The 27,722-nt window shown below is 43.2% G+C and overlaps 1 long non-coding RNA gene across 1 annotated transcript in view; it reads right to left on the reverse strand.

Moving 5' to 3' along the window:
• Positions 1 to 27,446, reverse strand: part of LOC137531624 (uncharacterized) — a 473,661-nt gene extending 446,215 nt beyond the window's left edge. Inside the window, exon 1 of the long non-coding RNA XR_011023685.1 lies at positions 27,299 to 27,446. This is a non-coding gene — a long non-coding RNA (uncharacterized lncRNA). The remainder of the gene's footprint in view (positions 1 to 27,298) is intronic.
• Between the last annotated feature and the right edge of the window lie 276 nt (positions 27,447 to 27,722).

Raw genomic sequence — 27,722 nt, forward strand, 5'->3', positions numbered from 1 at the left:
TGCGTATATCGCAAAAGTGCACTGCGTGCAACATTTTGCTGGCAGTTAGAAGCCATTCTCATTCTCTGGAATGAGACAGAAAAACGCAATCACTGTAACATGGAGCCACAATTGCTTGGTAGAAATGCAATTACACTCCATAGGTGATTGCGATTTGCCTTTTGCAATCCCAGTATTGAACCCGGCCTAAGGGGGACCAGCTGGATCCCAATTATTTATCAGGTGGTGGTTGTGTTCCCCGACTTTGCACTTGATGGTGTAAGAGTGGAACCCTTTAAGACCACCTATCCCCCTCTTCCCTCTCCAACACGCTATACTCTATTCCTCTCTCACTCCCATCACCTAACCCGCCCTAATAGAGTCTACCTTACCATGGTGGGCCGGCTTACAATCCTATTGGCCAAAATGTGATTTAGTTTTAGCCAACTGGATTAGCCAAAGGACTCTGTTAAAAAAAGAATATAATAAACTATCTTAGATGGAGATTAACTAATTAGCGCCCTTTTTTATTAAGCATGTTTCGATTTAAAAATTGTATCGTTCCCATTTTTCCAATAGCAACAGCACGGCGATGAACATGTGAATTGCATTGCCAGGTTTTTGCTAGTGCAATTGGTATTTTCCAGAATTACAATTGTTGGCCTGCATCTTTTTTTGTTTTGTTTCCAGTTCTATGCTTTGTACCTTTTTGGTGAGGATTGGTATGGCTATGGGGAGGAGGAGGCCATTATTAGAATTTGGGGGTATATTTAAATCATTTTAAATACGCCCCTGAGTTCTACATTGCAGGTTGCAACAATTTGTAATCACCAATAAAGTTCTCTTAAGGGCCAGTTCACACTTGGGGTGCTTTTATAAGTAGTTTTTCTGCTCTTTGCTGATAGCCGGTATTCAGCAAAGCACTGCGGTAAATCCTTGCAGTGCCTGTGATGTGCGTATATCGCAAAAGTGCACTGCGTGTAACATTTTGCTGGCAGTTAGAACGCCATTCTCATTCTCTGGAATGAGACTGAAAAACGCAATCACTGTAACATGGAGCCACAATTGCTTGGTAGATATGCAATTACACTCCATAGGCGATTGCAATTTGCCTTTTGCGATCCCAGTGTTGAACCCGGCCTAAGGGGGACCAGCTGGATCCCAATTATTTATCAGGTGGTCGCTGTGTTCCCCGACTTTGCACTTCATGGTGTAAGAGTGGTACCCCTTAAGACCACCTATCCCTATCTTCCTTCTCCAAAACGCTATCCCCTATTCCTCTCTCACTCCTATTCCCTAACCCGCCCTAATAGAGTCTACCTTACCATGGTGGGCCGGCTTACAATCCTATTGGCCAAAATGTGATTTAGTTTTAGCCAACTGGATTAGCCAAAGGACTCTGTTAAAAAAAGAATATCATAAACTATCTTAGATGGAGATTAAGTAATTAGGGCCCTTTTTTATTAAGCATGTTTCGATTTAAAAATTGTATCGTTCCCATTTTGCCAATAGCAACAGCACGGCGATGAACATGTGAATTGCATTGCCGGGTTTTTGCTAGTGCAATTGGTATTTTCCAGAATTACAATTGTTGGCCTGCATCTTTTTTTGTTTTGTTTGCGTTTCTATGCTTTGACCCTTTTTGGTGAGGATTGGTATGGCTATGGGGAGGAGGAGGCAATTATTAGAATTTGGGGGTATATTTAAATCATTTTAAATATGCCCCTGAGTTCTACTCTGCAGGTTGCAACAATTTGTAATCACCAATAAAGTTCTCTTAAGGGCCAGTTTACACTTGGGGTGCTTTAATAAGTAGTTTTTCTGCTCTTTGCTGATAGCCGGTATTCAGCAAAGCACTGCGGTAAATCCTTGCAGTGCCTGTGATGTGCGTATATCGCAAAAGTGCACTGCGTGCAACATTTTGCTGGCAGTTAGAAGCCATTCTCATTCTCTGGAATGAGACAGAAAAACGCAATCACTGTAACATGGAGCCACAATTGCTTGGTAGAAATGCAATTACACTCCATAGGTGATTGCGATTTGCCTTTTGCAATCCCAGTATTGAACCCGGCCTCAGGGGGACCAGCTGGATCCCAATTATTTATCAGGTGGTGGTTGTGTTCCCCGACTTTGCACTTGATGGTGTAAGAGTGGAACCCTTTAAGACCACCTATCCCCCTCTTCCCTCTCCAAAACGCTATACTCTATTCCTCTCTCACTCCCATCACCTAACCCGCCCTAATAGAGTCTACCTTACCATGGTGGGCCGGCTTACAATCCTATTGGCCAAAATGTGATTTAGTTTTAGCCAACTGGATTAGCCAAAGGACTCTGTTAAAAATAGAATATAATAAACTATCTTAGATGGAGATTAACTAATTAGCACCCTTTTTTATTAAGCATGTTTCGATTTAAAAATTGTATCGTTTACATTTTTCCAATAGCAACAGCACGGCGATGAACATGTGAATTGCATTGCCGGGTTTTTGCTAGTGCAATTGGTATTTTCCAGAATTACAATTGTTGGCCTGCATCTTTTTTTGTTTTGTTTGCAGTTCTATGCTTTGTACCTTTTTGGTGAGGATTGGTATGGCTATGGGGAGGAGGAGGCCATTATTAGAATTTGGGGGTATATTTAAATCATTTTAAATACGCCCCTGAGTTCTACATTGCAGGTTGCAACAATTTGTAATCACCAATAAAGTTCTCTTAAGGGCCAGTTCACACTTGGGGTGCTTTTATAAGTAGTTTTTCTGCTCTTTGCTGATAGCCGGTATTGAGCAAAGCACTGCGGTAAATCCTTGCAGTGCCTGTGATGTGCGTATATCGCAAAAGTGCACTGCGTGTAACATTTTGCTGGCAGTTAGAATGCCATTCTCATTCTCTGGAATGAGACTGAAAAACGCAATCACTGTAACATGGAGCCACAATTGCTTGGTAGATATGCAATTACACTCCATAGGCGATTGGGATTTGCCTTTTGCGATCCCAGTGTTGAACCCGGCCTAAGAGGGACCAGCTGGATCCCAATTATTTATCAGGTGGTCGTTGTGTTCCCGGACTTTGCACTTGATGGTGTAAGAGTGGTACCCCTTAAGACCACCTATCCCCATCTTCCTTCTCCAAAACGCTATCCCCTATTCCTCTCTCACTCCTATTCCCTAACCCGCCCTAATAGAGTCTACCTTACCATGGTGGGCCGGCTTACAATCCTATTGGCCAAAATGTGATTTAGTTTTAGCCAACTGGATTAGCCAAAGGACTCTGTTAAAAAAAGAATATAATAAACTATCTTAGATGGAGATTAAGTAATTAGGGCCCTTTTTTATTAAGCACGTTTCGATTTAAAAATTGTATCGTTCCCATTTTGCCAATAGCAACAGCACGGCGATGAACATGTGAATTGCATTGCCGGGTTTTTGCTAGTGCAATTGGTATTTTCCAGAATTACAATTGTTGGCCTGCATCTTTTTTTGTTTTGTTTGCGTTTCTATGCTTTGACCCTTTTTGGTGAGGATTGGTATGGCTATGGGGAGGAGGAGGCCATTATTAGAATTTGGGGGTATATTTAAATCATTTTAAATATGCCCCTGAGTTCTACTCTGCAGGTTGCAACAATTTGTAATCACCAATAAAGTTCTCTTAAGGGCCAGTTTACACTTGGGGTGCTTTAATAAGTAGTTTTTCTGCTCTTTGCTGATAGCCGGTATTCAGCAAAGCACTGCGGTAAATCCTTGCAGTGCCTGTGATGTGCGTATATCGCAAAAGTGCACTGCGTGCAACATTTTGCTGGCAGTTAGAAGCCATTCTCATTCTCTGGAATGAGACAGAAAAACGCAATCACTGTAACATGGAGCCACAATTGCTTGGTAGAAATGCAATTACACTCCATAGGTGATTGCGATTTGCCTTTTGCAATCCCAGTATTGAACCCGGCCTAAGGGGGACCAGCTGGATCCCAATTATTTATCAGGTGGTGGTTGTGTTCCCCGACTTTGCACTTGATGGTGTAAGAGTGGAACCCTTTAAGACCACCTATCCCCCTCTTCCCTCTCCAAAACGCTATACTCTATTCCTCTCTCACTCCCATCACCTAACCCGCCCTAATAGAGTCTACCTTACCATGGTGGGCCGGCTTACAATCCTATTGGCCAAAATGTGATTTAGTTTTAGCCAACTGGATTAGCCAAAGGACTCTGTTAAAAAAAGAATATAATAAACTATCTTAGATGGAGATTAACTAATTAGCGCCCTTTTTTATTAAGCATGTTTCGATTTAAAAATTGTATCGTTTACATTTTTCCAATAGCAACAGCACGGCGATGAACATGTGAATTGCATTGCCGGGTTTTTGCTAGTGCAATTGGTATTTTCCAGAATTACAATTGTTGGCCTGCATCTTTTTTTGTTTTGTTTGCAGTTCTATGCTTTGTACCTTTTTGGTGAGGATTGGTATGGCTATGGGGAGGAGGAGGCCATTATTAGAATTTGAGGGTATATTTAAATCATTTAAAATACGCCCCTGAGTTCTACATTGCAGGTTGCAACAATTTGTAATCACCAATAAAGTTCTCTTAAGGGCCAGTTCACACTTGGGGTGCTTTTATAAGTAGTTTTTCTGCTCTTTGCTGATAGCCGGTATTCAGCAAAGCACTGCGGTAAATCCTTGCAGTGCCTGTGATGTGCGTATATCGCAAAAGTGCACTGCGTGTAACATTTTGCTGGCAGTTAGAACGCCATTCTCATTCTCTGGAACGAGACTGAAAAACGCAATCACTGTAACATGGAGCCACAATTGCTTGGTAGATATGCAATTACACTCCATAGGCGATTGCGATTTGCCTTTTGCGATCCCAGTGTTGATCCCGGCCTAAGGGGGACCAGCTGGATCCCAATTATTTATCAGGTGGTCGCTGTGTTCCCCGACTTTGCACTTCATGGTGTAAGAGTGGTACCCCTTAAGACCACCTATCCCCATCTTCCTTCTCCAAAACGCTATCCCCTATTCCTCTCTCACTCCTATTCCCTAACCCGCCCTAATAGAGTCTACCTTACCATGGTGGGCCGGCTTAAAATCCTATTGGCCAAAATGTGATTTAGTTTTAGCCAACTGGATTAGCCAAAGGACTCTGTTAAAAAAAAGAATATAATAAACTATCTTAGATGGAGATTAAGTAATTAGGGCCCTTTTTATTAAGCACGTTACGATTTAAAAATTGTATCGTTCCCATTTTGCCAATAGCAACAGCACGGCGATGAACATGTGAATTGCATTGCCGGGTTTTTGCTAGTGCAATTGGTATTTTCCAGAATTACAATTGTTGGCCTGCATCTTTTTTTGTTTTGTTTGCGTTTCTATGCTTTGACCCTTTTTGGTGAGGATTGGTATGGCTATGGGGAGGAGGAGGCCATTATTAGAATTTGGGGGTATATTTAAATCATTTTAAATATGCCCCTGAGTTCTACTCTGCAGGTTGCAACAATTTGTAATCACCAATAAAGTTCTCTTAAGGGCCAGTTTACACTTGGGTTGCTTTAATAAGTAGTTTTTCTGCTCTTTGCTGATAGCCGGTATTCAGCAAAGCACTGCGGTAAATCCTTGCAGTGCCTGTGATGTGCGTATATCGCAAAAGTGCACTGCGTGCAACATTTTGCTGGCAGTTAGAAGCCATTCTCATTCTCTGGAATGAGACAGAAAAACGCAATCACTGTAACATGGAGCCACAATTGCTTGGTAGAAATGCAATTACACTCCATAGGTGATTGCGATTTGCCTTTTGCAATCCCAGTATTGAACCCGGCCTAAGGGGGACCAGCTGGATCCCAATTATTTATCAGGTGGTCGTTGTGTTCCCCAACTTTGCACTTGATGGTGTAAGAGTGGAACCCTTTAAGACCACCTATCCCCCTCTTCCCTCTCCAAAACGCTATACTCTATTCCTCTCTCGCTCCCATCACCTAACCCGACCTAATAGAGTCTACCTTACCATGGTGGGCCTGCTTACAATCCTATTGGCCAAAATGTGATTTAGTTTTAGCCAACTGGATTAGCCAAAGGACTCTGTTAAAAAAAGAATATAATAAACTATCTTAGATGGAGATTAACTAATTAGCGCCCTTTTTTATTAAGCATGTTTCGATTTAAAAATTGTATCGTTCACATTTTTCCAATAGCAACAGCACGGCGATGAACATGTGAATTGCATTGCCGAGTTTTTGCTAGTGCAATTGGTATTTTCCAGAATTACAATTGTTGGCCTGCATCTTTTTTTGTTTTGTTTGCAGTTCTATGCTTTGTACCTTTTTGGTGAGGATTGGTATGGCTATGGGGAGGAGGAGGCCATTATTAGAATTTCAGGGTATATTTAAAGCATTTTAAATACGCCCCTGAGTTCTACATTGCAGGTTGCAACAATTTGTAATCACCAATAAAGTTCTCTTAAGGGCCAGTTCACACTTGGGGTGCTTTTATAAGTAGTTTTTCTGCTCTTTGCTGATAGCCGGTATTCAGCAAAGCACTGCGGTAAATCCTTGCAGTGCCTGTGATGTGCGTATATCGCAAAAGTGCACTGCGTGTAACATTTTGCTGGCAGTTAGAACGCCATTCTCATTCTCTGGAATGAGACTGAAAAACGCAATCACTGTAACATGGAGCCACAATTGCTTGGTAGATATGCAATTACACTCCATAGGCGATTGCAATTTGCCTTTTGCGATCCCAGTGTTGAACCCGGCCTAAGGGGGACCAGCTGGATCCCAATTATCAGGTGGTCGCTGTGTTCCCCGACTTTGCACTTGATGGTGTAAGAGTGGTACCCCTTAAGACCACCTATCCCCATCTTCCTTCTCCAAAACGCTATCCCCTATTCCTCTCTCACTCCTATTCCCTAACCCGCCCTAATAGAGTCTACCTTACCATGGTGGGCCGGCTTACAATCCTATTGGCCAAAATGTGATTTAGTTTTAGCCAACTGGATTAGCCAAAGGACTCTGTTAAAAAAAGAATATAATAAACTATCTTAGATGGAGATTAAGTAATTAGGGCCCTTTTTATTAAGCACGTTTCGATTTAAAAATTGTATCGTTCCCATTTTGCCAATAGCAACAGCACGGCGATGAACATGTGAATTGCATTGCCGGGTTTTTGCTAGTGCAATTGGTATTTTCCAGAATTACAATTGTTGGCCTGCATCTTTTTTTGTTTTGTTTGCGTTTCTATGCTTTGACCCTTTTTGGTGAGGATTGGTATGGCTATGGGGAGGAGGAGGCCATTATTAGAATTTGGGGGTATATTTAAATCATTTTAAATATGCCCCTGAGTTCTACTCTGTAGGTTGCAACAATTTGTAATCACCAATAAAGTTCTCTTAAGGGCCAGTTTACACTTGGGGTGCTTTAATAAGTAGTTTTTCTGCTCTTTGCTGATAGCCGGTATTCAGCAAAGCACTGCGGTAAATCCTTGCAGTGCCTGTGATGTGCGTATATCGCAAAAGTGCACTGCGTGCAACATTTTGCTGGCAGTTAGAAGCCATTCTCATTCTCTGGAATGAGACAGAAAAACGCAATCACTGTAACATGGAGCCACAATTGCTTGGTAGAAATGCAATTACACTCCATAGGTGATTGCGATTTGCCTTTTGCAATCCCAGTATTGAACCCGGCCTAAGGGGGACCAGCTGGATCCCAATTATTTATCAGGTGGTCGTTGTGTTCCCCAACTTTGCACTTGATGGTGTAAGAGTAGAACCCTTTAAGACCACCTATCCCCCTCTTCCCTCTCCAAAACGCTATACTCTATTCCTCTCTCACTCCCATCACCTAACCCGCCCTAATAGAGTCTACCTTACCATGGTGGGCCTGCTTACAATCCTATTGGCCAAAATGTGATTTAGTTTTAGCCAACTGGATTAGCCAAAGGACTCTGTTAAAAAAAGAATATAATAAACTATCTTAGATGGAGATTAACTAATTAGCGCCCTTTTTTATTAAGCATGTTTCGATTTAAAAATTGTATCGTTCACATTTTTCCAATAGCAACAGCACGGCGATGAACATGTGAATTGCATTGCCGGGTTTTTGCTAGTGCAATTGGTATTTTCCAGAATTACAATTGTTGGCCTGCATCTTTTTTTGTTTTGTTTGCAGTTCTATGCTTTGTACCTTTTTGGTGAGGATTGGTATGGCTATGGGGAGGAGGAGGCCATTATTAGAATTTGGGGGTATATTTAAATCATTTAAAATACGCCCCTGAGTTCTACATTGCAGGTTGCAACAATTTGTAATCACCAATAAAGTTCTCTTAAGGGCCAGTTCACACTTGGGGTGCTTTTATAAGTAGTTTTTCTGCTCTTTGCTGATAGCCAGTATTCAGCAAAGCACTGCGGTAAATCCTTGCAGTGCCTGTGATGTGCGTATATCGCAAAAGTGCACTGCGTGTAACATTTTGCTGGCAGTTAGAACGCCATTCTCATTCTCTGGAACGAGACTGAAAAACGCAATCACTGTAACATGGAGCCACAATTGCTTGGTAGATATGCAATTACACTCCATAGGCGATTGCGATTTGCCTTTTGCGATCCCAGTGTTGATCCCGGCCTAAGGGGGACCAGCTGGATCCCAATTATTTATCAGGTGGTCGCTGTGTTCCCCGACTTTGCACTTCATGGTGTAAGAGTGGTACCCCTTAAGACCACCTATCCCCATCTTCCTTCTCCAAAACGCTATCCCCTATTCCTCTCTCACTCCTATTCCCTAACCCGCCCTAATAGAGTCTACCTTACCATGGTGGGCCGGCTTACAATCCTATTGGCCAAAATGTGATTTAGTTTTAGCCAACTGGATTAGCCAAAGGACTCTGTTAAAAAAAGAATATAATAAACTATCTTAGATGGAGATTAAGTAATTAGGGCCCTTTTTATTAAGCACGTTTCGATTTAAAAATTGTATCGTTCCCATTTTGCCAATAGCAACAGCACGGCGATGAACATGTGAATTGCATTGCCGGGTTTTTGCTAGTGCAATTGGTATTTTCCAGAATTACAATTGTTGGCCTGCATCTTTTTTTGTTTTGTTTGCGTTTCTATGCTTTGACCCTTTTTGGTGAGGATTGGTATGGCTATGGGGAGGAGGAGGCCATTATTAGAATTTGGGGGTATATTTAAATCATTTTAAATATGCCCCTGAGTTCTACTCTGCAGGTTGCAACAATTTGTAATCACCAATAAAGTTCTCTTAAGGGCCAGTTTACACTTGGGTTGCTTTAATAAGTAGTTTTTCTGCTCTTTGCTGATAGCCGGTATTCAGCAAAGCACTGCGGTAAATCCTTGCAGTGCCTGTGATGTGCGTATATCGCAAAAGTGCACTGCGTGCAACATTTTGCTGGCAGTTAGAAGCCATTCTCATTCTCTGGAATGAGACAGAAAAACGCAATCACTGTAACATGGAGCCACAATTGCTTGGTAGAAATGCAATTACACTCCATAGGTGATTGCGATTTGCCTTTTGCAATCCCAGTATTGAACCCGGCCTAAGGGGGACCAGCTGGATCCCAATTATTTATCAGGTGGTCGTTGTGTTCCCCGACTTTGCACTTGATGGTGTAAGAGTGGAACCCTTTAAGACCACCTATCCCCCTCTTCCCTCTCCAAAACGCTATACTCTATTCCTCTCTCACTCCCATCACCTAACCCGCCCTAATAGAGTCTACCTTACCATGGTGGGCCTGCTTACAATCCTATTGGCCAAAATGTGATTTAGTTTTAGCCAACTGGATTAGCCAAAGGACTCTGTTAAAAAAAGAATATAATAAACTATCTTAGATGGAGATTAACTAATTAGCGCCCTTTTTTATTAAGCATGTTTCGATTTAAAAATTGTATCGTTCACATTTTTCCAATAGCAACAGCACGGCGATGAACATGTGAATTGCATTGCCGGGTTTTTGCTAGTGCAATTGGTATTTTCCAGAATTACAATTGTTGGCCTGCATCTTTTTTTGTTTTGTTTGCAGTTCTATGCTTTGTACCTTTTTGGTGAGGATTGGTATGGCTATGGGGAGGAGGAGGCCATTATTAGAATTTGGGGGTATATTTAAATCATTTTAAATACGCCCCTGAGTTCTACATTGCAGGTTGCAACAATTTGTAATCACCAATAAAGTTCTCTTAAGGGCCAGTTCACACTTGGGGTGCTTTTATAAGTAGTTTTTCTGCTCTTTGCTGATAGCCGGTATTCAGCAAAGCACTGCGGTAAATCCTTGCAGTGCCTGTGATGTGCGTATATCGCAAAAGTGCACTGCGTGTAACATTTTGCTGGCAGTTAGAACGCCATTCTCATTCTCTGGAACGAGACTGAAAAACGCAATCACTGTAACATGGAGCCACAATTGCTTGGTAGATATGCAATTACACTCCATAGGCGATTGCGATTTGCCTTTTGCGATCCCAGTGTTGATCCCGGCCTAAGGGGGACCAGCTGGATCCCAATTATTTATCAGGTGGTCGCTGTGTTCCCCGACTTTGCACTTCATGGTGTAAGAGTGGTACCCCTTAAGACCATCTATCCCCATCTTCCTTCTCCAAAACGCTATCCCCTATTCCTCTCTCACTCCTATTCCCTAACCCGCCCTAATAGAGTCTACCTTACCATGGTGGGCCGGCTTACAATCCTATTGGCCAAAATGTGATTTAGTTTTAGCCAACTGGATTAGCCAAAGGACTCTGTTAAAAAAAGAATATAATAAACTATCTTAGATGGAGATTAAGTAATTAGGGCCCTTTTTTATTAAGCACGTTTCGATTTAAAAATTGTATCGTTCCCATTTTGCCAATAGCAACAGCACGGCGATGAACATGTGAATTGCATTGCCGGGTTTTTGCTAGTGCAATTGGTATTTTCCAGAATTACAATTGTTGGCCTGCATCTTTTTTTGTTTTGTTTGCGTTTCTATGCTTTGACCCTTTTTGGTGAGGATTGGTATGGCTATGGGGAGGAGGAGGCCATTATTAGAATTTGGGGGTATATTTAAATCATTTTAAATATGCCCCTGAGTTCTACTCTGTAGGTTGCAACAATTTGTAATCACCAATAAAGTTCTCTTAAGGGCCAGTTTACACTTGGGGTGCTTTAATAAGTAGTTTTTCTGCTCTTTGCTGATAGCCGGTATTCAGCAAAGCACTGCGGTAAATCCTTGCAGTGCCTGTGATGTGCGTATATCGCAAAAGTGCACTGCGTGCAACATTTTGCTGGCAGTTAGAAGCCATTCTCATTCTCTGGAATGAGACAGAAAAACGCAATCACTGTAACATGGAGCCACAATTGCTTGGTAGAAATGCAATTACACTCCATAGGTGATTGCGATTTGCCTTTTGCAATCCCAGTATTGAACCCGGCCTAAGGGGGACCAGCTGGATCCCAATTATTTATCAGGTGGTCGTTGTGTTCCCCGACTTTGCACTTGATGGTGTAAGAGTGGAACCCTTTAAGACCACCTATCCCCCTCTTCCCTCTCCAAAACGCTATACTCTATTCCTCTCTCACTCCCATCACCTAACCCGCCCTAATAGAGTCTACCTTACCATGGTGGGCCGGCTTACAATCCTATTGGCCAAAATGTGATTTAGTTTTAGCCAACTGGATTAGCCAAAGGACTCTGTTAAAAAAAAGAATATAATAAACTATCTTAGATGGAGATTAACTAATTAGCGCCCTTTTTTATTAAGCATGTTTCGATTTAAAAATTGTATCGTTTACATTTTTCCAATAGCAACAGCACGGCGATGAACATGTGAATTGCATTGCCGGGTTTTTGCTAGTGCAATTGGTATTTTCCAGAATTACAATTGTTGGCCTGCATCTTTTTTTGTTTTGTTTGCAGTTCTATGCTTTGTACCTTTTTGGTGAGGATTGGTATGGCTATGGGGAGGAGGAGGCCATTATTAGAATTTGGGGGTATATTTAAATCATTTTAAATACGCCCCTGAGTTCTACATTGCAGGTTGCAACAATTTGTAATCACCAATAAAGTTCTCTTAAGGGCCAGTTCACACTTGGGGTGCTTTTATAAGTAGTTTTTCTGCTCTTTGCTGATAGCCGGTATTCAGCAAAGCACTGCGGTAAATCCTTGCAGTGCCTGTGATGTGCGTATATCGCAAAAGTGCACTGCGTGTAACATTTTGCTGGCAGTTAGAACGCCATTCTCATTCTCTGGAACGAGACTGAAAAACGCAATCACTGTAACATGGAGCCACAATTGCTTGGTAGATATGCAATTACACTCCATAGGCGATTGCGATTTGCCTTTTGCGATCCCAGTGTTGATCCCGGCCTAAGGGGGACCAGCTGGATCCCAATTATTTATCAGGTGGTCGCTGTGTTCCCCGACTTTGCACTTCATGGTGTAAGAGTGGTACCCCTTAAGACCATCTATCCCCATCTTCCTTCTCCAAAACGCTATCCCCTATTCCTCTCTCACTCCTATTCCCTAACCCGCCCTAATAGAGTCTACCTTACCATGGTGGGCCGGCTTACAATCCTATTGGCCAAAATGTGATTTAGTTTTAGCCAACTGGATTAGCCAAAGGACTCTGTTAAAAAAAGAATATAATAAACTATCTTAGATGGAGATTAAGTAATTAGGGCCCTTTTTATTAAGCACGTTTCGATTTAAAAATTGTATCGTTCCCATTTTGCCAATAGCAACAGCACGGCGATGAACATGTGAATTGCATTGCCGGGTTTTTGCTAGTGCAATTGGTATTTTCCAGAATTACAATTGTTGGCCTGCATCTTTTTTTTGTTTTGTTTGCGTTTCTATGCTTTGACCCTTTTTGGTGAGGATTGGTATGGCTATGGGGAGGAGGAGGCCATTATTAGAATTTGGGGGTATATTTAAATCATTTTAAATATGCCCCTGAGTTCTACTCTGCAGGTTGCAACAATTTGTAATCACCAATAAAGTTCTCTTAAGGGCCAGTTTACACTTGGGTTGCTTTAATAAGTAGTTTTTCTGCTCTTTGCTGATAGCCGGTATTCAGCAAAGCACTGCGGTAAATCCTTGCAGTGCCTGTGATGTGCGTATATCGCAAAAGTGCACTGCGTGCAACATTTTGCTGGCAGTTAGAAGCCATTCTCATTCTCTGGAATGAGACAGAAAAACGCAATCACTGTAACATGGAGCCACAATTGCTTGGTAGAAATGCAATTACACTCCATAGGTGATTGCGATTTGCCTTTTGCAATCCCAGTATTGAACCCGGCCTAAGGGGGACCAGCTGGATCCCAATTATTTATCAGGTGGTCGTTGTGTTCCCCAACTTTGCACTTGATGGTGTAAGAGTGGAACCCTTTAAGACCACCTATCCCCCTCTTCCCTCTCCAAAACGCTATACTCTATTCCTCTCTCACTCCCATCACCTAACCCGCCCTAATAGAGTCTACCTTACCATGGTGGGCCTGCTTACAATCCTATTGGCCAAAATGTGATTTAGTTTTAGCCAACTGGATTAGCCAAAGGACTCTGTTAAAAAAAGAATATAATAAACTATCTTAGATGGAGATTAACTAATTAGCGCCCTTTTTTATTAAGCATGTTTCGATTTAAAAATTGTATCGTTCACATTTTTCCAATAGCAACAGCACGGCGATGAACATGTGAATTGCATTGCCGGGTTTTTGCTAGTGCAATTGGTATTTTCCAGAATTACAATTGTTGGCCTGCATCTTTTTTTGTTTTGTTTGCAGTTCTATGCTTTGTACCTTTTTGGTGAGGATTGGTATGGCTATGGGGAGGAGGAGGCCATTATTAGAATTTGGGGGTATATTTAAATCATTTAAAATACGCCCCTGAGTTCTACATTGCAGGTTGCAACAATTTGTAATCACCAATAAAGTTCTCTTAAGGGCCAGTTCACACTTGGGGTGCTTTTATAAGTAGTTTTTCTGCTCTTTGCTGATAGCCGGTATTCAGCAAAGCACTGCGGTAAATCCTTGCAGTGCCTGTGATGTGCGTATATCGCAAAAGTGCACTGCGTGTAACATTTTGCTGGCAGTTAGAACGCCATTCTCATTCTCTGGAACGAGACTGAAAAACGCAATCACTGTAACATGGAGCCACAATTGCTTGGTAGATATGCAATTACACTCCATAGGCGATTGCGATTTGCCTTTTGCGATCCCAGTGTTGATCCCGGCCTAAGGGGGACCAGCTGGATCCCAATTATTTATCAGGTGGTCGCTGTGTTCCCTGACTTTGCACTTCATGGTGTAAGAGTGGTACCCCTTAAGACCACCTATCCCCATCTTCCTTCTCCAAAACGCTATCCCCTATTCCTCTCTCACTCCTATTCCCTAACCCGCCCTAATAGAGTCTACCTTACCATGGTGGGCCGGCTTACAATCCTATTGGCCAAAATGTGATTTAGTTTTAGCCAACTGGATTAGCCAAAGGACTCTGTTAAAAAAAGAATATAATAAACTATCTTAGATGGAGATTAACTAATTAGCGCCCTTTTTTATTAAGCATGTTTCGATTTAAAAATTGTATCGTTCACATTTTTCCAATAGCAACAGCACGGCGATGAACATGTGAATTGCATTGCCGGGTTTTTGCTAGTGCAATTGGTATTTTCCAGAATTACAATTGTTGGCCTGCATCTTTTTTTGTTTTGTTTGCAGTTCTATGCTTTGTACCTTTTTGGTGAGGATTGGTATGGCTATGGGGAGGAGGAGGCCATTATTAGAATTTGGGGGTATATTTAAATCATTTAAAATACGCCCCTGAGTTCTACATTGCATTTCGCAACAATTTGTAATCACCAATAAAGTTCTCTTAAGGGCCAGTTCACACTTGGGGTGCTTTTATAAGTAGTTTTTCTGCTCTTTGCTGATAGCCGGTATTCAGCAAAGCACTGCGGTAAATCCTTGCAGTGCCTGTGATGTGCGTATATCGCAAAAGTGCACTGCGTGTAACATTTTGCTGGCAGTTAGAACGCCATTCTCATTCTCTGGAATGAGACTGAAAAATGCAATCACTGTAACATGGAGCCACAATTGCTTGGTAGATATGCAATTACACTCCATAGGCGATTGCAATTTGCCTTTTGCGATCCCAGTGTTGAACCCGGCCTAAGGGGGACCAGCTGGATCCCAATTATCAGGTGGTCGCTGTGTTCCCCGACTTTGCACTTGATGGTGTAAGAGTGGTACCCCTTAAGACCACCTATCCCCATCTTCCTTCTCCAAAACGCTATCCCCTATTCCTCTCTCACTCCTATTCCCTAACCCGCCCTAATAGAGTCTACCTTACCATGGTGGGCCGGCTTACAATCCTATTGGCCAAAATGTGATTTAGTTTTAGCCAACTGGATTAGCCAAAGGACTCTGTTAAAAAAAGAATATAATAAACTATCTTAGATGGAGATTAAGTAATTAGGGCCCTTTTTATTAAGCACGTTTCGATTTAAAAATTGTATCGTTCCCATTTTGCCAATAGCAACAGCACGGCGATGAACATGTGAATTGCATTGCCGGGTTTTTGCTAGTGCAATTGGTATTTTCCAGAATTACAATTGTTGGCCTGCATCTTTTTTTGTTTTGTTTGCGTTTCTATGCTTTGACCCTTTTTGGTGAGGATTGGTATGGCTATGGGGAGGAGGAGGCCATTATTAGAATTTGGGGGTATATTTAAATCATTTTAAATATGCCCCTGAGTTCTACTCTGCAGGTTGCAACAATTTGTAATCACCAATAAAGTTCTCTTAAGGGCCAGTTTACACTTGGGGTGCTTTAATAAGTAGTTTTTCTGCTCTTTGCTGATAGCCGGTATTCAGCAAAGCACTGCGGTAAATCCTTGTAGTGCCTGTGATGTGCGTATATCGCACAAGTGCACTGCGTGCAACATTTTGCTGGCAGTTAGAAGCCATTCTCATTCTCTGGAATGAGACAGAAAAACGCAATCACTGTAACATGGAGCCACAATTGCTTGGTAGAAATGCAATTACACTCCATAGGTGATTGCGATTTGCCTTTTGCAATCCCAGTATTGAACCCGGCCTAAGGGGGACCAGCTGGATCCCAATTATTTATCAGGTGGTCGTTGTGTTCCCCGACTTTGCACTTGATGGTGTAAGAGTGGAACCCTTTAAGACCACCTATCCCCCTCTTCCCTCTCCAAAACGCTATACTCTATTCCTCTCTCACTCCCATCACCTAACCCGCCCTAATAGAGTCTACCTTACCATGGTGGGCCGGCTTACAATCCTATTGGCCAAAATGTGATTTAGTTTTAGCCAACTGGATTAGCCAAAGGACTCTGTTAAAAAAAGAATATAATAAACTATCTTAGATGGAGATTAACTAATTAGCGCCCTTTTTTATTAAGCATGTTTCGATTTAAAAATTGTATCGTTTACATTTTTCCAATAGCAACAGCACGGCGATGAACATGTGAATTGCATTGCCGGGTTTTTGCTAGTGCAATTGGTATTTTCCAGAATTACAATTGTTGGCCTGCATCTTTTTTTGTTTTGTTTGCAGTTCTATGCTTTGTACCTTTTTGGTGAGGATTGGTATGGCTATGGGGAGGAGGAGGCCATTATTAGAATTTGGGGGTATATTTAAATCATTTTAAATACGCCCCTGAGTTCTACATTGCAGGTTGCAACAATTTGTAATCACCAATAAAGTTCTCTTAAGGGCCAGTTCACACTTGGGGTGCTTTTATAAGTAGTTTTTCTGCTCTTTGCTGATAGCCGGTATTCAGCAAAGCACTGCGGTAAATCCTTGCAGTGCCTGTGATGTGCGTATATTGCAAAAGTGCACTGCGTGTAACATTTTGCTGGCAGTTAGAACGCCATTCTCATTCTCTGGAACGAGACTGAAAAACGCAATCACTGTAACATGGAGCCACAATTGCTTGGTAGATATGCAATTACACTCCATAGGCGATTGCGATTTGCCTTTTGCGATCCCAGTGTTGATCCCGGCCTAAGGGGGACCAGCTGGATCCCAATTATTTATCAGGTGGTCGCTGTGTTCCCCGACTTTGCACTTCATGGTGTAAGAGTGGTACCCCTTAAGACCACCTATCCCCATCTTCCTTCTCCAAAACGCTATCCCCTATTCCTCTCTCACTCCTATTCCCTAACCCGCCCTAATAGAGTCTACCTTACCATGGTGGGCCGGCTTACAATCCTATTGGCCAAAATGTGATTTAGTTTTAGCCAACTGGATTAGCCAAAGGACTCTGTTAAAAAAAGAATATAATAAACTATCTTAGATGGAGATTAAGTAATTAGGGCCCTTTTTATTAAGCACGTTTCGATTTAAAAATTGTATCGTTCCCATTTTGCCAATAGCAACAGCACGGCGATGAACATGTGAATTGCATTGCCGGGTTTTTGCTAGTGCAATTGGTATTTTCCAGAATTACAATTGTTGGCCTGCATCTTTTTTTGTTTTGTTTGCGTTTCTATGCTTTGACCCTTTTTGGTGAGGATTGGTATGGCTATGGGGAGGAGGAGGCCATTATTAGAATTTGGGGGTATATTTAAATCATTTTAAATATGCCCCTGAGTTCTACTCTGCAGGTTGCAACAATTTGTAATCACCAATAAAGTTCTCTTAAGGGCCAGTTTACACTTGGGTTGCTTTAATAAGTAGTTTTTCTGCTCTTTGCTGATAGCCGGTATTCAGCAAAGCACTGCGGTAAATCCTTGCAGTGCCTGTGATGTGCGTATATCGCAAAAGTGCACTGCGTGCAACATTTTGCTGGCAGTTGGAAGCCATTCTCATTCTCTGGAATGAGACAGAAAAACGCAATCACTGTAACATGGAGCCACAATTGCTTGGTAGAAATGCAATTACACTCCATAGGTGATTGCGATTTGCCTTTTGCAATCCCAGTATTGAACCCGGCCTAAGGGGGACCAGCTGGATCCCAATTATTTATCAGGTGGTCGTTGTGTTCCCCGACTTTGCACTTGATGGTGTAAGAGTGGAACCCTTTAAGACCACCTATCCCCCTCTTCCCTCTCCAAAACGCTATACTCTATTCCTCTCTCACTCCCATCACCTAACCCGCCCTAATAGAGTCTACCTTACCATGGTGGGCCTGCTTACAATCCTATTGGCCAAAATGTGATTTAGTTTTAGCCAACTGGATTAGCCAAAGGACTCTGTTAAAAAAAGAATATAATAAACTATCTTAGATGGAGATTAACTAATTAGCGACCTTTTTTATTAAGCATGTTTCGATTTAAAAATTGTATCGTTCACATTTTTCCAATAGCAACAGCACGGCGATGAACATGTGAATTGCATTGCCGGGTTTTTGCTAGTGCAATTGGTATTTTCCAGAATTACAATTGTTGGCCTGCATCTTTTTTTGTTTTGTTTGCAGTTCTATGCTTTGTAACTTTTTGGTGAGGATTGGTATGGCTATGGGGAGGAGGAGGCCATTATTAGAATTTGGGGGTATATTTAAATCATTTTAAATACGCCCCTGAGTTCTACATTGCAGGTTGCAACAATTTGTAATCACCAATAAAGTTCTCTTAAGGGCCAGTTCACACTTGGGGTGCTTTTATAAGTAGTTTTTCTGCTCTTTGCTGTTAGCCGGTATTCAGCAAAGCACTGCGGTAAATCCTTGCAGTGCCTGTGATGTGCGTATATCGCAAAAGTGCACTGCGTGTAACATTTTGCTGGCAGTTAGAACGCCATTCTCATTCTCTGGAATGAGACTGAAAAACGCAATCACTGTAACATGGAGCCACAATTGCTTGGTAGATATGCAATTACACTCCATAGGCGATTGCAATTTGCCTTTTGCGATCCCAGTGTTGAACCCGGCCTAAGGGGGACCAGCTGGATCCCAATTATCAGGTGGTCGCTGTGTTCCCCGACTTTGCACTTCATGGTGTAAGAGTGGTACCCCTTAAGACCACCTATCCCCATCTTCCTTCTCCAAAACGCTATCCCCTATTCCTCTCTCACTCCTATTCCCTAACCCGCCCTAATAGAGTCTACCTTACCATGGTGGGCCGGCTTACAATCCTATTGGCCAAAATGTGATTTAGTTTTAGCCAACTGGATTAGCCAAAGGACTCTGTTAAAAAAGAATATAATAAACTATCTTAGATGGAGATTAAGTAATTAGGGCCCTTTTTTATTAAGCACGTTTCGATTTAAAAATTGTATCGTTCCCATTTTGCCAATAGCAACAGCACGGCGATGAACATGTGAATTGCATTGCCGGGTTTTTGCTAGTGCAATTGGTATTTTCCAGAATTACAATTGTTGGCCTGCATCTTTTTTTGTTTTGTTTGCGTTTCTATGCTTTGACCCTTTTTGGTGAGGATTGGTATGGCTATGGGGAGGAGGAGGCCATTATTAGAATTTGAGGGTATATTTAAATCATTTTAAATATGCCCCTGAGTTCTACTCTGCAGGTTGCAACAATTTGTAATCACCAATAAAGTTCTCTTAAGGGCCAGTTTACACTTGGGGTGCTTTAATAAGTAGTTTTTCTGCTCTTTGCTGATAGCCGGTATTCAGCAAAGCACTGCGGTAAATCCTTGCAGTGCCTGTGATGTGCGTATATCGCAAAAGTGCACTGCGTGCAACATTTTGCTGGCAGTTAGAAGCCATTCTCATTCTCTGGAACGAGACTGAAAAACGCAATCACTGTAACATGGAGCCACAATTGTTTGGTAGATATGCAATTACACTCCATAGGCGATTGCGATTTGCCTTTTGCGATCCCAGTGTTGATCCCGGCCTAAGGGGGACCAGCTGGATCCCAATTATTTATCAGGTGGTCGCTGTGTTCCCCGACTTTGCACTTGATGGTGTAAGAGTGGTACCCCTTAAGACCACCTATCCCCATCTTCCCTCTCCAAAACGCTATCCCCTATTCCTCTCACTCCTATTCCCTAACCCGCCCTAATAGAGTCTACCTTACCATGGTGGGCCGGCTTACAATCCTATTGGCCAAAATGTGATTTAGTTTTAGCCAACTGGATTAGCCAAAGGACTCTGTTAAAAAAAGAATATAATAAACTATCTTAGATGGAGATTAAGTAATTAGGGCCCTTTTTTATTAAGCACGTTTCGATTTAAAAGTTGTATCGTTCCCATTTTGCCAATAGCAACAGCACGGCGATGAACATGTGAATTGCATTGCCGGGTTTTTGCTAGTGCAATTGGTATTTTCCAGAATTACAATTGTTGGCCTGCATCTTTTTTTGTTTTGTTTGCAGTTCTATGCTTTGTACCTTTTTGGTGAGGATTGGTATGGCTATGGGGAGGAGGAGGCCATTATTAGAATTTGGGGGTATATTTAAATCATTTTAAATACGCCCCTGAGTTCTACATTGCAGGTTGCAACAATTTGTAATCACCAATAAAGTTCTCTTAAGGGCCAGTTCACACTTGGGGTGCTTTAATAAGTAGTTTTTCTGCTCTTTGCTGATAGCCGGTATTCAGCAAAGCACTGCGGTAAATCCTTGCAGTGCCTGTGATGTGCGTATATCGCAAAAGTGCACTGCGTGCAACATTTTGCTGGCAGTTAGAACGCCATTCTCATTCTCTGGAATGTGACCGAAAAACTCAATCACTGCAACATGGAGCCACAATTGCTTGGTAGAAACGCAATTACACTCCATAGGCGATTGCAATTTGCCTTTTGCGATCCCAGTGTTGAACCCGGCCTAAGGGGGACCAGCTGGATCCCAATTATTTATCAGGTGGTCGTTGTGTTCCCCGACTTTGCACTTGATGGTGTAAGAGTGGTACCCCTTAAGACCACCTATCCCAATCTTCCTTCTCCAAAACGCTATCCCCTATTCCTCTATCACTCCCATTACCTAACCCGCCCTAATAGAGTCTACCTTACCATGGTGGGCCGGCTTACAATCCTATTGGTCAAAATGTGATTTAGTTTTAGCCAACTGGATTAGCCAAAGGAGTCTGTTAAAAAAAGAATATAATAAACTATCTTAGATGGAAATTAACTAATTAGCGCCCTTTTTTATTAAGCATGTTTCGATTTAAAAATTGTATTTGCGTATTTCGCAAAAGTGCACTGCGTGCAACATTTTGCTGGCAGTTAGAACGCCATTCTCATTCTCTGGAATGAGACCGAAAAACGCAATCACTGCAACATGGAGCCACAATTGCTTGGTAGAAATGCAATTACACTCCATAGGTGATTGCGATTTGCCTTTTGTGATCCCAGTGTTGAACCCGGCCTAAGGGGGACCAGCTGGATCCCAATTATTTATCAGGTGGTCGTTGTGTTCCCCGACTTTGCACTTAATGGTTTAAGAGTGGTACCCCTTAAGACCACCTATCCCCATCTTCCTTCTCCAAAACGCTATCCCCTATTCCTCTCTCACTCCCATCACCTAACCCGCCCTAATAGAGTCTACCTTACCATGGTGGGCCGGCTTACAATCCTATTGGCCAAAATGTGATTTAGTTTTAGTCAACTGGATTAGCCAAAAGACTCTGTTAAAAAAAGAATATAATAAACTATCTTAGATGGAGATTAACTAATTCGCGCCCTTTTTTATTAAGCATGTTTCGATTTAAAAATTGTATCGTTTACATTTTTCCAATAGCAACAGCACGGCGATGAACATGTGAATTGCATTGCCGGGTTTTTGCTAGTGCAATTGGTATTTTCCAGAATTACAATTGTTGGCCTGCATCTTTTTTTGTTTTGTTTGCATGTCTATGCTTTGTACCTTTTTGGTGAGGATTGGTATGGCTATTGGGAGGATGAGGCCATTATTAGAATTTGGGGGTATATTTAAATCATTTTAAATACGCCCCTGAGTTCTACATTGCAGGTTGCAACAATTTGCAATCACCAATAAAGTTCTCTTAAGGGCCAGTTCACACTTGGGGTGCTTTAATAGGTAGTTTTTCTGCTCTTTGCTGATAGCCGTTATTCAGCAAAGCACTGCGGTAAATCCTTGCAGTGCCTGTGATGTGCGTATATCGCAAAAGTTCACTGCGTGCAACATTTTGCTGGCAGTTAGAAGCCATTCTCATTCTCTGGAATGAGACAGAAAAACGCAATCACTGTAACATGGAACCACAATTGCTTGGTAGAAATGCAATTACACTCCATAGGTGATTGCGATTTGCCTTTTGCAATCCAAGTGTTGAACCCGGCCTAAGGGGGACCAGCTGGATCCCAATCATCTATAAAGTGGTCGTTGTGTTCCCCAACTTTGCACTTGATGGTGTAAGAGTAGTACCCCTTAAGACCACCTATCCCCATCTTCCCTCTCCAAAACGCTATCCCCTATTCCTCTCTCACTCCCATTCCATTACCCGACCTAATAGAGTCTACCTTACCATGGTGGGCCGGCTTACAATCCTATTGGCCAAAATGTGATTTAGTTTTAGCCAACTGGATTAGCCAAAGGACTCTGTTAAAAAAAGAATATAATAAACTATCTTAGATGGAAATTAACTAATTAGCGCCCTTTTTTATTAAGCATGTTTCGATTTAAAAATTGTATCGTTTACATTTTTCCAATAGCAACAGCACGGCAATGAACATGTAAATTGCATTGCCGTGTTTTTGCTAGTGCAATTGGTATTTTCCAGAATTACAATTGTTGGCCTGCGTCTTTTTTTGTTTTGTTTGCATTTCTTTGCTTTGTACCTTTTTGGTGAGGATTGGTATGGCTATGGGGAGGAGGAGGCCATTATTAGAATTTGATGGTATATTTAAATCATTTTAAATATGCCCCTAATGCTACGTACACACATGCGACAACGATCGTTCGTTGTTAACGACGAACGATCTTTTAATTGACGAAAGAACGACCGGAGTAAAGTTAGTTCTAAAAAGTGTGTAACGATCACATCGTTAGAACGAACGTTACACCACGTAAAAGCACTTAATGCGCCTGCGCATAAAATTGTAAAGTTCCCTGGAGAAAAAGTGAAATGCGCATGTCCAGCCTGGTACAAACGATCGTTTCCAACGATGTACTACTTTTGCAAACGATCGTCGTTGGTTAAAATCCGCCGAGACAGAACTTTCTTTTGTAGCGATTTGGCTCGTTCGTCGTTAGACTTAATAGTCGGTGGTTCGTTTTTTGTAACGATCGTCGTTGGTAAAGATCGGGGAACGATCGTTACAAACGACTATAGTCGCATGTGTGTACGCACCTTTAGTTCTACTCTGCAGGTTGCAACAATTTGTAATCACCAATAAAGTTCTCTTAAGGGCCAGTTCACACTTGGGGTGCTTTAATAAGTAGTTTTTCTGCTCTTTGCTGATAGCCTGTATTCAGCAAAGCACTGCGGTAAATCCTTGCAGTGCCTGTGATGTGCGTATATCGCAAAAGTGCACTGCGTGCAACATTTTGCTGGCATCCTTAGCTGAAAACAGTTCAGCTAAGGATGGGAGTGGCTACCAAAAACATAGATGTAAACTGCCAGATACACACTTTCAATTATGATTGGCCAATCACTGACCAATTTTACCAAATGGGTGTAGTAATGAGAGATTACCTACCCAATCTGTTCGTAGTTTTCAATATCTGTTGAAACTCATACTACATGGAGATGATAAAATTGGTCAGTGATTGGCCAATCAAGATTGAAAGTGTGTACCGGGCTTTAGGGAAACATGGAAAATTCCTTTACCTGCACTGAGCATTAATTGTACATTGCGATATAGCTGAAAGCAGCTGATTCAGTGTAAACCAGCCCTGCATCTATGTGTTTTAAAGGGACCCTGAATTAAAAATGAAATTGGTACTTACCTGGGGCTTCCTCCAGCCCACTGTAGGCTGCGAGGTCCCCCAGGGTCCTCTTGACTTCATGAAAGTGTGTACCTGGCAGCATCTATGCATTGCAGCAGGCCTGGTTTTTGGTAGCCACTCCCATCCTCAGCTGAACTGTTTTCCCAGTCCTGCTGGTGGCTCCGTTAACAGTGACTTTTGGGCTGAAAGTTGTCCATATACTTCCAGTAAGTCCACGTTCTGTGTCAGCATGACGGCCAATGTTACAGTCTGACGCAGGACTGTCACTCCGGCCAGCGTGATGATGCGTAGCGGCTGGCATGAGGACGCAGAGCATGGTCTTCCTGGAAGTATACGGACAACTTTCAGCCCAAAAGTCGCCATTAACAGAGCCACCAGCAGGGCTGGGAGAGGAGCCAGTAGGACACCGGGGGACCTTGCAGCCTATGGTGGGCTGGAGGAAGCCCCAGGTGAGTATTAATTTAATTTTTTACGACTGCTCAGCATCCCTTTAAATAAAAGCTTTTCACAACGCACTGCTGCATATACTTTTTATGCATTATGGCCCAATACATACAAATGTGCAGGAAAATGCACAGCGACTAATAGAGAGTGCAGAACAACTGTACAATTAAGATGCGTTATCTGTCGGCGGTGTAACTCTGCAGCTCCCATATCTGTTTAGCTTCTGCAAAATTCAGGTTCAGCCTCACAAACCCAGAGCCGGCATTTTCATAGGGTAAAGCTAAGGGCCCCTGAGCCCGCTGCCACACCCCCAGGTCTCCCCAACTTTCTTGTACTCTGCAGAGTGTTCAGCTGCAAAGTGAACTCCCCTGTCCGGCCGGCTCGCTCCTCCGTCAGTATGTGTGCTCCCGTCTTTCCTCTAGCTGCCTCTTCATGGCATATTATTACATAACAACATACCGCCAGGTCACGGTGCAGAGGCGCCCCTGCAGAGAGGAAGACAGCAGCGCATGGACTGATGGAGGAGCGTGTCGCCGGACAGGTGAGTTCGCTCTGCAGCTGGTTCGGGACCCGAAGGGGGTAGATTTATGAGAAACAAAGGGTCCTCTAATGCAGTATGCAGTTTCCTGGACGGACGGGGATCAGTCTCAGGGGTAATCGGGCAAGAACAGCGCTGGAGATTTGGGTGCTGCAATAGGTGCCATGTGAATTACGGCTATAGCAGCGCTCAGTCAGTAATTTGGGCGCCATTAAAAGACGAAGCCTAAATTATGATAAAAGCAGCACATGGAGGCTGCCATATTTATAAATATGGTGGGGGCGGGTTACTGCGCGCGCGACCTAGTGGACAGTGTCGTGCGCAGCGGGTTACGGGGGGAGGGGCTGGGGTGCGGCGGCATAGCTAGCATAGTTGCCTCAGTATAGGGAGTTTAGTTGCCCCAGTATGGCTAGTATAGTTACCCCAGTATAGCTAGTATTGTGACCAGTATACCTAGTATAGTCCCAGTATGGGTCAGTAGTGCCCTAGTATAGCGCCCAGTATAGCTAATATAGTGTCCAGTATGGGTAGGTAGTGCCCCAGTATAGCTAGTAAAGTGCCCAGTATAGTGCCCCAGTATGGCTAGTAAAGTGCCCAGCATGGCTAGGCTAGTATAGTTACCCCAGTATAGCTAGTATAGTGCCCCAGTATGGCTAGTAAAGTGCCCAGCATGGCTAGTATGGTTACCCCAGTATGGCTAGTATAGTGCCCAGCATGGCTAGTACAGTGCCCAGCTATAGCTAGTATAGTGTCCCAGCATGGCTAGTATAGTGTCCCAGCATGGCTAGTATAGTGTCCCAGCATGGCTAGTATAGTGCCCAGCATGGCTAGTATAGTGCCCAGCATGGCTAGTAAAGTGCCCAGTATAGGTAGGTGGTGCCCACGCGGCCGCCGCTTCTGTTACCTTATGAGCGGGCGGGCGGCCGCTTCCGGATTCCCCCAGGCGCCGCTCTCCTTCATGCATGCAGTACTATCTCCTCCTATAACAGCAGCGCGTCTTGCGTCTGCTGTAAGGAGGGAAGGAGGCGGGGCAGCGGCTTCCTGTAGCGGCGATATGCATCCTGGGGGAATCCGGAAGCGGCCGCCCGCACATAATGTAACAGAAGTGGCGGGCGCGGGGGGGGGGGGACCAGGGGCAAGATGACAGACCCGCCGCGGCCCAGCTGGAAACTGCCAACGGACCGGCAGTGGGCCGCGGCCCGGTGGTTGGGGACCCCTGCCTTAGAGTGCTGAAATATATAATAATAATAATCCGAACATTTATATAGCGCTTTTCTCCTTTCAGACTCAAAGCGCTCAAGAGCTGCAACCACTGGGACGCATTCAAGAGGCCACCCTGCAGTGTTAGGGAGTCTTGCCTTGAAATCCTTACTGAATAGGTACTGACCCTAGCCAGGATTCTAACCCTGGTCTCCCATGTCAAAGGCAGTGCCCTTAACCAGTACACTATCCAGCCACTAGTACTCTGTTGAGCCACTATGAAATATTGACCTTTTTTTATTTCTATCCTCTCCTGGCAGAGAACTGGGCTTCCTAGAGTAAAGTAGTTTATGGCTGTAATTCCTTATCAGTAGTCGCACTGGGTCCTGACTGGAGAAAAACTGTTAAGGTGCCCATACATCAGGAGATCATGGGCAGATTCGACAAAGAGACAAATTGAACTCTAATCGAATCTGATTAGATAAATTTGTCTGTTAACCAAAGCTGCCCATATACTGCAGGCCAATTCCCGTCCGATTTAAGCATGAAATCTTAAGGGAATCGGCTGTGCCCACCGCGTCCGCCCCGCTGCTGCCCTCCTAATGTATAAATGTGCCCCCCCAGTGTGTGCATTTATGAATTACCTGTCCTCTAGCAGCCTCTGCGCGGTGTCCGTAACGTCCGAGCGGCTCTCTGTACACGCCACTGGCGCATAGTGTCTGGCGTTACACGCTGTGCGCTGGTGGCGTGTACGGAGGCTACCCGGAGGTTACAGACACCGTGAGGAGGCTGCTACAGGACAGGTAATGTATAAATGCACACACAAGTGGGCACATTTATACATTAAGGCGGCAGCGGCGGGGGTTTCGTGCTCATTTCAAAATCGGCCGCCATACCGCCGCACACCCGAGCAACCAACTTTCGGTCTTAAATGGGTTGTATCATCGATTGGGTCTGCACTTGACGGCACTGATTTTCAACCAATTCGATAATAATCGAATTGGTTGGTCAATGGACCGCCAAATAGCCTGATGTATGGGCACCTTTAGTTGCATAATACAATATTACCTCTTTCAGGCAGAGAAAGAAGAAAAGCAGTGCTTCTGTTTTTCTTCATGCACACAAATTGTGAAGCAGCCTATTGATTTCAATAGGCTGCAATTCTGAATTTAGATGTGTGCATGTGAACAGTGCTGCTCAAATCCGGATCCGGGAGATGCCCGGATAGTTGCTATCTGGATATCTCCCAGTAAACCTGTGCGGTGTGGGCGGGGGGGGGGGGGGGGGGGACAGGGGCCTTAAGGTATTCATTTTTTTCTGCTTTGTTTTACTCAAAGATGGTCTTTCATACCTTTTTTTTCTCAGAGATAATGTTGTCCTCAGTGTATCTTGTTTCTGGTGAGCCAGGGGCTGCATCCAAAGGTAATGATGTAGAGCCCCATAGAGTGCCATGGCAGATTTGTATGTCCCAGAATGCCAGTGGGATGAACATTGCGGAGCGGTCTAGGGTAGGAGGAAGAAGAGGAGACTGGTCAGGTGATCACACTTTTTCTAGGCAAAAACAGAAATTGAGAGACATTTGTATTGATACAGAAGAAAGGGACAGCATTGGCAAGCAAATCTGGATGCATGGAAGTCAGCTGTGTGCTAACCCTCTCTACTGGCACTAAATACAAAATAAGGGCTCGTTTCCATATAGTGAACTTTTATGTACACTTATGGAAATGCAATCGCAGGGACAGCAGACAGTGCATAGACTGCACTGTCTGCCATTA

Source organism: Hyperolius riggenbachi, chromosome 9, assembly GCF_040937935.1.
Source record: "Hyperolius riggenbachi isolate aHypRig1 chromosome 9, aHypRig1.pri, whole genome shotgun sequence".
Taxonomy (NCBI): domain Eukaryota; kingdom Metazoa; phylum Chordata; class Amphibia; order Anura; family Hyperoliidae; genus Hyperolius; species Hyperolius riggenbachi.